Raw genomic sequence first — 14,746 nt, 5'->3', positions numbered from 1 at the left:
GCTACTGCCTGTATCACTCAGCCATCATGAAGATCATATTATGGTTGCCAATGATGTTGTGCCAGGAGCTATCATCTCCAGATACAGTGCAAGCAATGGCACACAACTGAGTGGAGTAGAAGCAAAACAATAGCAGGAAATATGAGACCCACTTATGGATGACTCATCTGTTTTGTAGATATGCAGCCAAAGATGTTACAGCTGTTATAATTCAAGCTATGTTAGTACAATACTATATGTCTAATATCTGGCAGGCAACAGCAGCAACAAATATTTAGTGCTGCAAGAACTGAACTGAATTGTAGGACTCTCTACTCTTGCTTATAGCTAAACTGCACCACGTTTTTCAACAGTTACATATCTGCAGAATTAGGATGGTAATTTGTAAGCCTTGGGATGACATCTGCTCCAGAATTAGAAGGGCACAGGTGGTGTTCTTCAGCTTGGGGTGTATTTCAGCAGCACCATTCATCATCCATAATATGGCTGGGTTGAGTGCAATGGACCCTTGTAGGAAATTGGCTGGATACTGAGACAGGGCAACATAGTTTGCATATTTGCAACATAGCTTGCATATCAACAACTCTCATTTCAGTATGTTTATCATTCCGAGGCTCTACAAATCAAAAGCGTTTAGCTCTCGACGGAGCTGATATCATTTGAGTGATAAGCTGAGCAGAGTGAAATTAAGCCATGTTCAGTGGTAGGACTGAGATTTGCCTGCCATTCTGTTCTGTTTTTAAGGGTGATCTTGGTCCTCTTTGCAGCCGAGTGGTCCTAAGATGCAGTCAATGGTTCTCAAAGGGGGTTTTTGTCCCTCAGACCACTCAAAAATTGCTGGTGGTCTCAGTGGATCACTCCCCACTAGGCACACACATATCAATGCTCATTTTAACAACCTCTTTTCTTCAGAGGCAACATCCTCAAAGTCAAAGCCAGGGATGGATTGTGGAAATCACAGGCCAAAGACCACAGAACAGCAAAGGGCCCCTTGAACTCAGGAAATGTTTTAGGGGGGAACTGCTAGACGACATTAACATTTTTTTGTGAATGTCACAGCTCCTTGATCAAAAGGAGCCTCAATCTCAATCACCTGAAAAAAAGCAGCAAACACAGGGTCAAGTAGAGATATTCTTGACTATGCACTAGACCAGGGGTCAGCAAACTTTGTCAGCAGGGGACCGGTCCACTGTCCCTCAGACCTTGTGGGGGGCTGGACTAGATTTTGAAGGGGGGGAAATGAATGAATTCCTATGCTCCATAAATAACCCAGAGGTGCATTTTAAATAAAAGCACACATTCTACTCATGTAAAAACACGCTGATTCCCAGACCGTCCGTGGGCCCGATTTAGAAGGTGATTGGGCTGGATCCAGTCCCCGGGCCTTAGTTTGCCTACCCATGCACTAGACTATCTGATTGGCGCTCACAGATCACCATTTATTTGAGAAGCTCCAATAAAGACAATATAGATCTACTTAATTTCGATTCTTGATGTGATATATAATATCCGTTTTGATTTAGGAGTTAACCTGATTCCTACGCACCTATGCATGCATGCTAAACAACATCTAAAGCAGAACAAGGTTGATATGTCCTTCTCCCTCTTGATCTGAATAAAAAATCGTGGGACACTATTGAAGAGCTAATGCTAGTAAGAAACCCTTCTGTTTACCAGACCTCAAATTACATGGGGTGGGGGTGGGGAACAGAGGAAGCCCACTTCCCTTCTAAGCTATTGGATGGTATCCAAGGTTAGTCATACTCGAAGACCCACTGAAATCAGTGGACTAACTTAAGTCCATTCATTTCAACAGATCTGCTTTGAGGGTGACTTAATTGGATACAACCCACAGCTTTTAGAAGGCTATGAGGCACAATTTGGTTAAAACGGGGTGGGGGGGAGTCAGAGGATGTTCACTTTATGAAAAGTGCCCCCCCATCTACCCCGTCATGCTTTTAGCCCTGCTGTCTGTACAAGCATTCAGCCACCATCTTACACCATCTGTAAGCTACTTTCAGGTAAGGTGTAGCCCACAGAGATAAGGCGTTATATGTTAAAACAAAGAAGTAAAGAGATGCCATTACAAAGTTCATTAGAAAAGGCAAACACAAAAGACAGGAGTGGATTGACATGGAACAGCACACTCAAATGAACGAGTCTTAGATGCTACACATTGAAGTCTGGTGTAGTAGCAAGGCCACATGCTAGTTCAGGTTGCTGGGCAATGTTGGAGCCCAGCTAGAGACCATCTCAGTTTCCTGTTCCTGTTCCTCAGGCCATAGCAGCCCTCCTCAGTTCCACCTCAAGAAACCCCTCAGATGCTTCCAACTGGGTCCAGGATAGTTCAATCCTGCTGTCATGGGTTCTCTCCAGTTTAAAAACTGGCATGGATGTTGAGGAGAAAAGTGGGATAGGAGATCTGTCCCTTCCTCTCCCTCCATGCGCACTCCCACTGCTGACTGAGGAATGGAGGAAAGGAAATGCAGACAATGGATGAGAGCGATCGTGTAACCTGCTCACCAGTTGCTCCCTCACATCCTAGGGCTCCCTCCCTATCTCCATCAGCAGTCAGAACAAGGGCAGCATTCCATCCGATTGAGCACAGTCTGCATCTCTCCCAGAGTGCAAGCTAATAACAGCCTAGCAGACAGGCTCCTTCCCTCACTCCACACACACACCCCGCCAGTCGATGAAAACCTTGCCAGGCATCTGCACCCCACTCCCTCCCTCCCTCCCTCCTTCCTTGGCTGCTCCTGGGTCGGCCTGCCTCTGAGAAAGAAAATGGGAGAAGCAAGCAGCAGCATGGGAGGAAGCTGGAGAGGTCCCCCTGGTGGACTGAGGAGCTAAAAGGTTCTGAATGAGAGCGAGGTGTGATTTTGCTGGGCCAGAGAGAGGCAATTTCAGCTTGATGACAATTGCATTAACAGTTGGAGTGAACATGGACATTGTGAGGTCGGCGGGGCAGAAAATCGGGAGGGAGAAAGAAAGGGGGCAGCGATTTTTAACTCTTTTGCTTAGTGCATGTGCAGAGCTCCCCAACCTATCCTCACAACACTGACACACAAACTCTGCAAATGCACTAAGCAAAAGAGTTAAAAATCGCTGCCCCCTTTTCAGGGACGCGGACTTATAAAAAATATTGGGGGGGCCCGGGAAAGCTCGTGAAATGTAAATAAGCTCATGAATATGCAAATAAGCTCATGAATATGCAAATAAAGTGGCGCCGCCCCCTCGTGAGCGAATAGGGGAGAGCGTGCTGCTGCCTATTAATCAGCTCCGGAACAGCTGATATGCGGGAAACCTGGGGCTAGAGGCAGAAGCCCCCGCCCCCGGGGATTCCCCTGTTCTCGCGGGGACGGCCGGGGCTCTCCAGCTAGGGCGCGCGGCTGGCTGGCTGGCTGGGGAGGGAGCAGGTGGGGAGGAGGCGGGGGACGGCGGCAAGGGCGCCCGAGATTATTGGGGGGGCTGAGCCCCCCCAAAAATTTTTTTGAGGGGGCTCAAGCCCCCTCAAGCCCCATGGAGTCGGCGCCTATGCCCCTTTTTTCCTCCCTCCCCCTTCTCTTCCCGATTCTCTCCCCCGCCGACCTCACAATGTCTATGACAGCAGCGTCTCACGCTGAATGCAACTGACCTGTAGAAAGGACTCTTAACTATGAAAACCCTTTAATAAAAATAACTTTTTTAAAAAAAACCAACAGTTTGGATGAATGTCAACACCAAGCAACTTCTCCGAAAATGCCAGTTGCATAGATTTTCAGTTCTGACTTTTTTTCAGTCTCAGCATTGTGATTGTTGATTAGCAACAAGGATTTGGTAATAATTCAGCGCCACTTGAAACGACAAACCAAAACACTGTGATTTGTATTGGGTGCACGATGGTTAGTAACTGATGCACCACAAAGTAGTTGTAACTGTGGATATTACACTCTGCACAGTCAAGAATGGTATCCCTACTGAGCTGGGATAGCAGAATCTTGGATTAGACAGGGACAGGGACGCGGACTTATAAAAAATATTGGGGGGGCCCGGGAAAGCTCGTGAAATGTAAATAAGCTCATGAATATGCAAATAAGCTCATGAATATGCAAATAAAGTGGCGCCGCCCCCTCGTGAGCGAATAGGGGAGAGCGTGCTGCTGCCTATTAATCAGCTCCGGAACAGCTGATATGCGGGAAACCTGGGGCTAGAGGCAGAAGCCCCCGCCCCCGGGGATTCCCCTGTTCTCGCGGGGGACGGCCGGGGCTCTCCAGCTAGGGCGCGCGGCTGGCTGGCTGGCTGGGGAGGGAGCAGGTGGGGAGGAGGCGGGGGACGGCGGCAAGGGCGCCCGAGATTATTGGGGGGGCTGAGCCCCCCCAAAATTTTTTTTGAGGGGGCTCAAGCCCCCTCAAGCCCCATGGAGTCGGCGCCTATGGACAGGGACCTCCAAAATAATCCAGCCCAGCCCCCTGCTGAAATCCTCTGCCACAGCATCGTGATAGGTTCAGTAAATCATCCAACCTTTATTGAAATACCTCTGTCTCAGTGCCATGCATTCCTGATTTAAGAGGTGCAAAAGGCACCACAAGTCTAACTTCCTCTCACATTGGATCTATGGCAGTTTAAACCAGGAACTTTGCAGCTCATAGTCCCGATTTGCTGTGCACAAATCTGAACCATGAATCTCCCTAATACTGAGTCTGACCGCAGTGGTTCATTTCTTCCAGCCTTGTCTGCTGTGATTGATAGTGACTTTCTAGGTCTCCCATAATTTGCTATCCTTTTAGCTGGTGATGCCAGAGCTTGAATATTGGACCTTCGGCATGCAAAGCCGTGGCCCCTCCCTAATCTCAGAAGGGGAGTAATTTGCCTTTTCGCCCCAGGTGGCCACAAGATGTCAGCAAACAGCTAAAAATGCATCTAACGAAGTGGGCTTCTTTGTCTTTGTGTATACTTCATGTACAGTTTGTTAAATCAAGCCTAAAAGCAGATGAAAGGTAACTCAGAACAGAAGGGACATAGAAGATGAGGAAAGGAGGAGCAGAATAGAAAGAGAACACTAATGGAGCAAAAACTGGAGCTAGAGTAAATGGCAACATGTACACAGCATTCCTAGCTGCCACTGAAAATTCCTTCTCCTGAAACCCAAAGATTATAATAGCATATGAAGGAGAAAATGCTAATGCCTTTTCAGGCTGACATGGTGCCTAGCACAGCAAATCCTCCTTTTCCCCAACATGTGGAAGACAAAGGCAGGAGGTGTGCAGCCAGGCATTCCACCCCATTTGTGCCTTGGTTTTACGGGACGAATTTCACATCTCAAGTGCAAAGGCCATCTTCTCAGACTTCGAGTAATGGCAGTGCATTGTGTTACATTGTCCCAGATTTCCTTCTGATGTGCTGTGCGAATCACCAGACTCATTCAGATGCCTTGATCACGAACGGTCCTCACACAGAGAATGGAAACTCTGAAGGCAAATATGCTCTTGCCACTGCGTTTTATGCAGCCTTCAACATAAGGATCAGGAAACTAACAAAGGAAAGACAAAAGTTAACAGAAGGCAGGTGTAGGTTGTTTGAGGCCTGGGTGTGTTGAAGGGCGTGGAATTTGTGTGAGTGGAAGTGTGTTGAGTGAGTGGAATCTATTTGATGGGTTTTGAGGTTTTATCAGGGCGCTGGGATAGTATAGGGGAGCTGGAGAAAGAGAATGGTTGCAACTGTCAAGAGCAGGTTTCATTGTTTACTAGCATTTTGAGAGTTAATTTCATTGGCCCCTATTATCTTCTAATGAATTACTGGATGCTTTTTTATAGAATCACAGAACTGTAGAATTGGAAGGTACAAAAAGGGTCGTCTAGTAGGACTCCCTGCCATGCAGGAATCTTTTGCCCAAAGTGGGTCTCAAACCCATGACCCTGGGATTAAAAATCTCATGCTCTATGGACTGAGTTACCGCTTCAGTCTGTTTGATAAAACTCATTCACTGCAGGTTTTCAAGCAGAGGTCAGGTGGTCATCTGTCATGAATGCTTTAGTTGAGATTCCTGCATGACCCTCAGGGTCCCTTCCAACTCTACAAATCTATGATTCTATGACAGAGCATCTCTTTTACGTGAAGAATGTCCTTGGTTCAATCTCCAGAAGACTGCTAGCCAGCCAGCTAGATGGACCCATGGTCTGACTCCCATGCCGCTATCTGCTTTATCATTCCATATACAGTAAGGTAAAGGTAAAGGCCCCTGACCATTAGGTCCAGTCGTGGCTGACTCTGGGGTTGCGGCGCTCATCTCGCTTTATTGGCCGAGGGAGCAGGCGTACAGCTTCTGGGTCATGTGACCAGCATGACTAAGCCACTTCTGGTGAACCAAAGCAGCGCACGGAAATGCCATTTACCTTCCCACTGGAGCGGTACCTATTTATCTACTTGCACTTTGACATGCTTTCGAACTGTTAGGTTGGCAGGAGCTGGGACCGAGCAACAGGAGCTCACCCTGTCACGGGGATTTGAACCGCCGACCTTCTGATCAGCAAGCCCTAGGCTCTGAGGTTTAACCCACAGCGCCACCCGCGTCCCTTCCATATACAACAGTGTGTTATTTAATTTTGCTGCTGGGTTTCCTTTGATTTTTGGGATGAAACCTTTTTGGATGAAACGCAGCCAGTGAGATTGAACTTAAAGAAGAACGTTTATTGACTATATAGAAAATAATGGTGTAAAGCTGAAAGCGCTGGCAGCATTAAGATTAATTCTACAGCGTAAATAGGTTTTGATGGATGCAATAATGGAATACTGAATGGTATAGTTTTTATAAAATATGCAGGGATTTATGATATGTAAAATGTGTTAGTTTCAGCTCTCTTCACTGTGCAGCGAAGTGCTTGTCACGAGACAATGTTTACATTCCACAGTCAGAGTACTGTTGGGTTTTCACACGGGAATGGGAAGCTGGATGTGACGTACACTGGTTTCCTGTTTTTCACTGCTCTCTTGGTGTTCTTTATTTCCGAGGAGAAGGATGGTTGCTTCTCTGCTCCAGCAGAGGCAAGATGCATGTTAGTAATTTCTCAATACTGAACTGAAAATAAAGCAACATTAAGCATGTGGCACGTACTGTTCTTCATTCCCTTGTGCAAAGGACTCTGCAATAACAACATTTTGGTTATCGGGCCCAGAAAGACGTAAATCAAGCTGAGTCGGAATGCCGGCAGAGGAACAGAGAAACGGATCGCGTTATCTGCTCTGCGCGTCAAGATTGATTGATGAAGGTATGTGCTCATGCTGCCCGGAGCAGCCTGCCAGTTTCTAGTTTATGGCTTTATGGCTGGACTTTGATCTTTTAAAGCCGTTTTGCCGCGATACAGGCTTTAAGGCACAAGCTCACAAGCTTGGATGGCTGGAGAAGCGAAAGTACTTTTTACAAGTGCTTTTGGATGCAGCTGCAGTACTGTGACGCAGCTTGATTAAAGCAGCAATGATGGCTGATGCAAAGCTGGTTGATGCTTTTGGGATTCCTAAGCTCAATAAGAAAAATTACACGGAGTGGGTACTTTATGCAGAGGCAATTCTGCGGAAAGAAGGTCTGTTTAATGTTATTACAGACAACCCCCCAGCTCCAATTACAGCTGAATGGGCAGCTAAGGATTCCAAAGCAAGGGGAACACTTACGTTGATAGTATCCCCAGAAGAGCTCTGTCTGTTGCGTGGAAAGACCACAGCCAGAGAAATTTGGGACTCTTTAAGAGAAGCTCACTTGAGGACAGAAGCTGGTTCCTCAATGTATTATTATGCCAAGCTGCATGGCATGGCTCTTGCTGAAGGTGGAGATGTGCGTAAACACCTGATGGAGATGCAGAATCTGAGACATGAGTTGCAACAGAGAGGACTCAACTTTCCAGAGGCTGTGTATTCCTTCATGATACTACATTCTTTGGGACCAAGTTGGGAGTCCGTTGCCACTCAGATTGCTGTTCAGCCAACTGCTCAGCTCACAGTAGCCTATGTTACTGCCGTGATCCAGAATGAAGCAGATCGCCGGGGTGCTAGCTGCATGGGTATGGGGGAGTCTTCACAGACGTCATCCCAGAATGCAGTGGAACCACCAGAGGGCGCCAAAGCTTTGAAGGCAGTGAAATGCTACTCGTGTGGACGTCTAGGCCATATGAAGAGGGATTGCAAATATCCCAAGGCCAAGACAGAGCAGCGCAGCGGAAGCTCATCGCGTGGAAAAGGCCAAAGCAAAGGCAAAGGTCCGGTGTCCAGGACAACGCAGCACAAGGCAATGGTCTCACGCTTCACTCCAAAGGTTGCAAAGGTCCAGAAGACGTCTAGATCTTTCTTCGTTGTTGATTCAGCAGCTACCCACCACATGTGCAACGATAAGAGACTGTTCGTGTCTTTTACACCGCAGGAAGGTGCGATTCACCAGGCGGATGACCACACGATTCCCAGTCAAGGCTACGGAACTGTTGTTCTTCACAGTTTGGACTTATCGATACAGGATGTACTTTATGTTCCGGATGCCACACACAATCTTCTAAGTGTGATGCAGCTGAATGAACGGAACATTGACGTTTCCTTCAAGAACAAGAAATGCACCATCACAAAGAAAGACGATTATGTTTTGCATGCTGAATGCGTTGATCGTTTGTTTGTTTTGTATTATGATGATGTTGTGCAGAATGAGACTTGTTGCATTGCAGGTTCTAACAAAAGTTTGCATGCAGGATGTATTCATGATTTTCACAGGAAATTTGGTCATTTGCATTTTGAGGCAGTATCTAAAATGCCTACCTTGGTTGAAGGTATGACTATTAAACCCTGCAGGTACCACATGAAGTGCAAGGCATGCGCAGCAAACAAGGTGAAAATGGCTGCGAAAGGTAAGGTGTCTAGTAGGCAAGCTACAGAACCATACCAGATTGTTCATGCTGATTTAGTTGGTCCACTATCGCCCTCTTTGGGTGAAAATAGGTTCTTCATGGTTCTCATTGATGCATTTTCCAGGTATATTTATGTGTACAATCTCAAGCAGAAATCAGAGGCTTTTCCAAGGTTCAAGGAATTCTGTGCTTGGTTGGAAAATGTGCATGGTAAGAAGATAAAAATTCTTTTCACAGATCGCGGGGGAGAATTCACTTCTCAGCAGTTTGAAGCTTTTCTGACTGAGAAAGGAATTCAACACGATTTGTCCAGTCCTCGCTCGCCATGGCAGAATGGGCTTTGCGAAAGGGCAAATCAAACATTGCTTCAAGGGTTAAAAACCTTGCTGCATGATGCCAATCTTCCAGAGAGTTATTGGGCCGAAGCTCTCTCATGTTTTGTTTACAGTTACAATCGCAGGTTATCTTCAGTGATTGGTTGTACCCCGTATGAGAAGATGTTTGGTAAGAAACCATACATCAAACACATGAAAATTTTTGGTTCTGATATGTGGATTCATTCACCACAAAGCTCCAAGTTAGGCAAACGTAGTTTGCATGGTATCTTTCTAGGTTATCAGAAAGGTTCTTACAGAATAATGATGACTGACTCTAAGACAATTAGGCTCACAAGAAGTGTTGAGTACAATGCCAAGTGGGGGGAGAATGTGGGAATTTTCCAATGTTATCCTGATGACAGTGATGAGACTGAGGATAAGCAACAACAGCAACCCACACCCACTGATGAAGGTTCTGATTCTGAGTCTGAAACTGAATCGGATAATTCAGAGGATTTCAAGAGTGCGAAAGCCTCTATGCGACCCTCTGAAAGCTCTGATCAGGAATTGGAAGAACCATTGTTCACAATAGGTCATTTTTCTCCTAAGAAGGAAGAGGAGAGTGTTGAAGACCAAAGGCTGATTCGCAGGTCACAAAGAGCCACAAAAGGCAGACCTCCAAAGAGATTTGCTGATGAATTTGCTAAGACAGCAGTAGCAGCTGTTAAAAGCTCCAAGAAGGTATTTGAACCTTCAAGTTTCCAAGAAATCCAGGATTTGGATTCTAAGGAAGCTGAGCCATGGTTAAATGCCATGAAGGCTGAGCTTGATTCCTTAGAAAGGAACAAAACTTGGGAGCTAGTTCCAGTAGTTCCAGGAATGAAACTGCTTGGAAGCAAATGGGTCTTCAAAGCGAAGACTGATCAAAATGGCAAGATAGTCAGACACAAAGCCAGATTGGTAGCCAGAGGTTTTGCTCAGGTACCAGGTGAAGACTATCACGAGACCTACTCACCCACGGTGAGGTATGAGAGCATTAGGCTTATGCTCAAGCTAGCTGCAGAGGAGAATCTTCACATTAGTCACCACGATGTGAATACAGCGTTTTTGTACGGATCTCTAGGTGAATCACTTTATATGCTTCCACCTGATGGCGTACAGGTAAAACAGGGATTTGTTTGTGCTCTGAAAAAGTCTCTTTATGGTCTCAAACAAAGTGCACGGTGTTGGCACACAAAACTCACTGAAGCATTGTTTTCTCTAGGTTTTCAGCAAGGGAAAGCTGATCCATGTGTATTTGTCAAAGAGAAAGGGCAAAAGAAGCTGTATTGTTTATTTTATGTTGATGATATTTTATTCTTTTGGAAAGATGTCACAATGTACAATAACGCCCTAGCTCAACTGAAAGAGCACTTTGACATGAAAGATCTTGGTGAGGTAAACAATTACTTGTCTCTGGAAATAGAGAGAGATCAAAGAGGTAACATTCTAATACACCAGTCAAGGAAAATTGCTGATGTGTTAAGCAAACTGAACCTGATGGATGCTAACCCTGTAGACACACCGATGACAACAGGTTATCAGGTAGAAGACACTGAAGAAGCATTTTCTGACACTACACTGTACAGAAGTGTACTAGGCAAGCTAAACTTCATTGCCAGATGTTCAAGACCTGACATTGCTGTTAGCTGTAATTTGCTAAGCAGACAAGTTAACAATCCTACTGTTAAGGATTGGAAAGCTCTGAAACGCATAGCACGCTATTTGAAAGGCACTATGCATTACAGACTGAGATTTAACAATCAGAAGTCTGGTGGTCTTGAGATTTTTGCAGATGCAAGTTTTGGAAGTGACACTACAGACAGGAAAAGTACGTCTGGAGTTTGCTACATGTACAATCAGGGTCTATTTGATTGGTCATGCAAGAAGCAAACAACAATTAGCTTAAGTACTTGTGAAGCTGAACTAAATGCACTGTCTTATTCACTTAAGGATTGTGAATGGTTGTTACAATTGTGCAAAGACATGAAAATTCCTGTCAAATGTCCAATCCAGGTTTACCAGGACAACAAAGCATGTTTGGCTTTGCTGAATTCGGAAGGTTGTAAGCAAAGCACGAAGCACTTGCAGTTGAAGGTGCAACATGCTAGGGAATATATTCAGAAGGGACTCGTAACGGTGTCCTATATGCCAGGTAATGAAATTCCTGCTGATGTATTGTCCAAGATTGTATCAAGGGATCAACACTGTACCTATGTACAGAAGTTGGGTTTGTACTGATATTGTACGAACACGCTGCCCAGTGATGTTCACAGAAAGGGGGAGGATGTTAGTTTCAGCTCTCTTCACTGTGCAGCGAAGTGCTTGTCACGAGACAATGTTTACATTCCACAGTCAGAGTACTGTTGGGTTTTCACACGGGAATGGGAAGCTGGATGTGACGTACACTGGTTTCCTGTTTTTCACTGCTCTCTTGGTGTTCTTTATTTCCGAGGAGAAGGATGGTTGCTTCTCTGCTCCAGCAGAGGCAAGATGCATGTTAGTAATTTCTCAATACTGAACTGAAAATAAAGCAACATTAAGCATGTGGCACGTACTGTTCTTCATTCCGTTGTGCAAAGGACTCTGCAATAACAACAAAATGAACCATAGGAAGAGAAGAAGGGAAGTCACTGATATCTTAAGGATGTAAAATGAGCATTTTAAATTGTCAAACAGAACATTTAATAAAAATTGTGTGTGTGTGTGTGTGTGTGTGTGTGTGTGTACTTTTGTCCATTTACTGTATTTATGTTTCCTGATTTGAACTATAAAATGGTGATTTTCTTGAATCAAAATGAGAGTACCCCTAAACATTTTTAAAGGAAAAAAGCACTGTGTGTGTGTGTGTGTGTGTGTGTGTGTGTGTGTGTGTGTGTGTACTGCATGTGGCTGGTTATTTTGCAGCATTAAAGCCAGGCTGCATAGACAGGCAGCAAGCAGTTGTGTATTCCGAGGAGTTGCAATGCTTAGTATCAGGGTGGGAGTGAGGTGCTGAGTAGATTATGACTGGATGAAATGAACATACAGCAATACAGGATGAGCACCCTCCATTCCCCACACTGGGTGGATACCCAACCCTCATAGTTCTGAACTTCAAGGTGAAACTGCCACTGTACCAGGTGTAATCTCTCAGTTGGTTAATACACACATGCCTGCGCACACACACATATATAGCACGAAGCTCTAAGCTGCTCTAGGGGTACAAAAGATCCTTTGCTGTTAGCACAGGGCAAGCTACGACTGTGGCTGGCTTTCTTGCTGTCTCGCCTCTGGCTGCACCTTTAACATGTGTGGGCACAACCTTAAAGAATCCGCAGAACACAAGCAGCTGCTGAGTCCCACGTTGGAAGAGAGGGCACACTAAGGACCCATAAAGAGCCTACTGGATCAGGCCAGTGTCCCCTCTAGTCACCGTGGCCTCCCAGATGCCTGGGGGAACCTGCAAGCAGGATTCGAACCCAAGAGCACTCTCCACTCCCTTGGTCTCTACTTTCAATAGAAGGGCCAAAAACTATGAACCTATCCTTCCCTAGGAGTAGGGATGAGGGGTAAATTCAATTCAATTCACATTTAAAGCCAAATTTATTCAATGTGCACTTTCTGAAATAATGTGAGAACAGCCATCCTTTTGAAATTCACACTGATCTGAATTTCATGATGCAGTTGCTTACAAAAATGCATACATTGGGTAGAAGTGTGCATAAAAATGAATATGTTAGCAACAATAACATACAGAAATGCATTATATTAGGAGAAACTGCTTGCGAAATTGCGTACATTAGTCAAAAGTGCGTACAGAAAAGTGCTTATTGGGAGACATTTCTGCTAAAATGCAGAAGGATTTCCAGGAGGATTTTTTTAAAAAATGAAATTCGCAGGGTGCTGCAGAAATGTGGTTAACCAAATTTAAGTTTGGAAAAATGAAAACTGAAAGAACCAAAATTGGTAGATTCTTCCCTCCCTCCCTGGAAGTAAGACACCCTTACTTCTGTGTCACAGGGTGGCAGTGGAAGCATCTCAAGCCTTCTGCCTAGGGCTAGGCCACTTCTAAAAAGGCAAGGACCAGCATGCAGGAGTTAATGCCTTTTAAAAAATGGAGCTATGAAGGAGGCAAGGGTCACCAATTTCAAAAAGGTGGAGGAGGAAGAAGAAGAAGAAAAAGAAAAAGAGGGAAGGGAGTCATTGGAACGATTAGAACTCAAGCAAAACCTGGTCTATTAATGTGTCAGGAACCGTTTACCAGCCCTGAGTAAATAGCAATAATAATGTCATAATGTAAATAATGTCATAAGCTGCTGTGACTGTGTTTTAAAGATGTTGACTCTTTTTCATTCTTTCAAAATGTTACAGCAAAACATTTCATTCCTTGTTTACCCACACCATAAATACATGCAAAACACACAAGTTTTCATTCCTCCTTGTTTGCTAACAAGTTCCCTCTTGTTTGTTTGTTTCTTAAGCCAGCCGAAAATGTTCTTGTTCCCATGCTTTCTAATTTGTTGAGATTTTGTTGCATCTCATCCTCTGCCCCTTCGACAGTCAAATGATGATTGAGCAGCTCTTGCAGACATGACTCCACCTGCTTCAAATTTTTGCCTCAAAAGCTATTATTATTATTAATGATATTATTACGACTATTACCATCTAGTTTTATTTCAGAGTCAACCAACAGGGCACCCTCCGGAGGTGCTGGATCACAACTCCCAAGAACCCTGACCATTGGCCATGATAGCTGGGGCTGATGGGAGTTGTAGTCCAAAACCTCTGGAGCGCACCCGGTTGGCTATCCCTGTTCTATGTATCTTGTGCTTTACAGAGAACAGGTCTGGCAAGTCCTCACCACAAGGGAGCTAATTTTTAAAAAGACATGAGGGAAAGAGCAGAGGAACTAGAGGCGGGGGAAAGACGCTATTATTTCAGGTACACATACATAGTTACAATAGGTTAGGTGTGGGGAAACTGTGACCTTCCACGTGTTGTTGGACTATAACTGCTGTCAGTAAGGCCTATGACAGGCATAGGCAGACTCGGCCCTCCAGATGTTTTGGGACTACAACTCCCATCATCCCTAGCTAACAGGACCAGTGGTCAGGGATGATGGGAGTTGTAGTCCAAAAACATCTGGAGTTTGCCTATGGCTGGTCTATGAGTAGTCAGGGATGATGGGAATTGTAGTACAGCAGCACTTGGAGGGTCACAGGTCCCTCATCTCTTCAGTAGAGTATTAGCACCTGGGAGTTGTTCCAGAGGTGTTCATATGATTAAATCATGTCTGACATTTTTTTAAAAATCCCTCTTTCTATCTCCCTCTCCTTTCCTATTAAACAAACAAAACCATACTGAACATGGTAGCTGAAGGACAGTACCACTGAAAGGCTGCTAAGGAACACACCTGTTTGAAGACGAGGTCCCACCAGCGTTGCAGCTAAAGAAAAACCCCAACTCTGGTATGGATAACTGGGAATAGCTCGTTTGTATGCAAGAATGTGTGTCGTTGTTTAATTATACATGCCCTATAAAAATCTCTGG

At 45.0% G+C, this 14,746-nt stretch overlaps 1 long non-coding RNA gene across 1 annotated transcript in view; it reads right to left on the bottom strand.

The window, feature by feature from the left end:
* LOC309526020 overlaps positions 1-14,746 on the bottom strand; it is a 37,642-nt gene that overhangs the window by 2,513 nt on the left and 20,383 nt on the right. The window lies entirely within an intron of this gene.

The sequence above is a fragment of the Podarcis vaucheri genome, assembly GCF_965113315.1.
Source record: "Podarcis vaucheri genome assembly, chromosome: 2".
Taxonomy (NCBI): Eukaryota; Metazoa; Chordata; class Lepidosauria; order Squamata; family Lacertidae; genus Podarcis; species Podarcis vaucheri.
The sequence above is the reverse complement of the archived record's forward strand: the minus strand, read 5'-3'. Positions and strand labels throughout refer to the sequence as shown.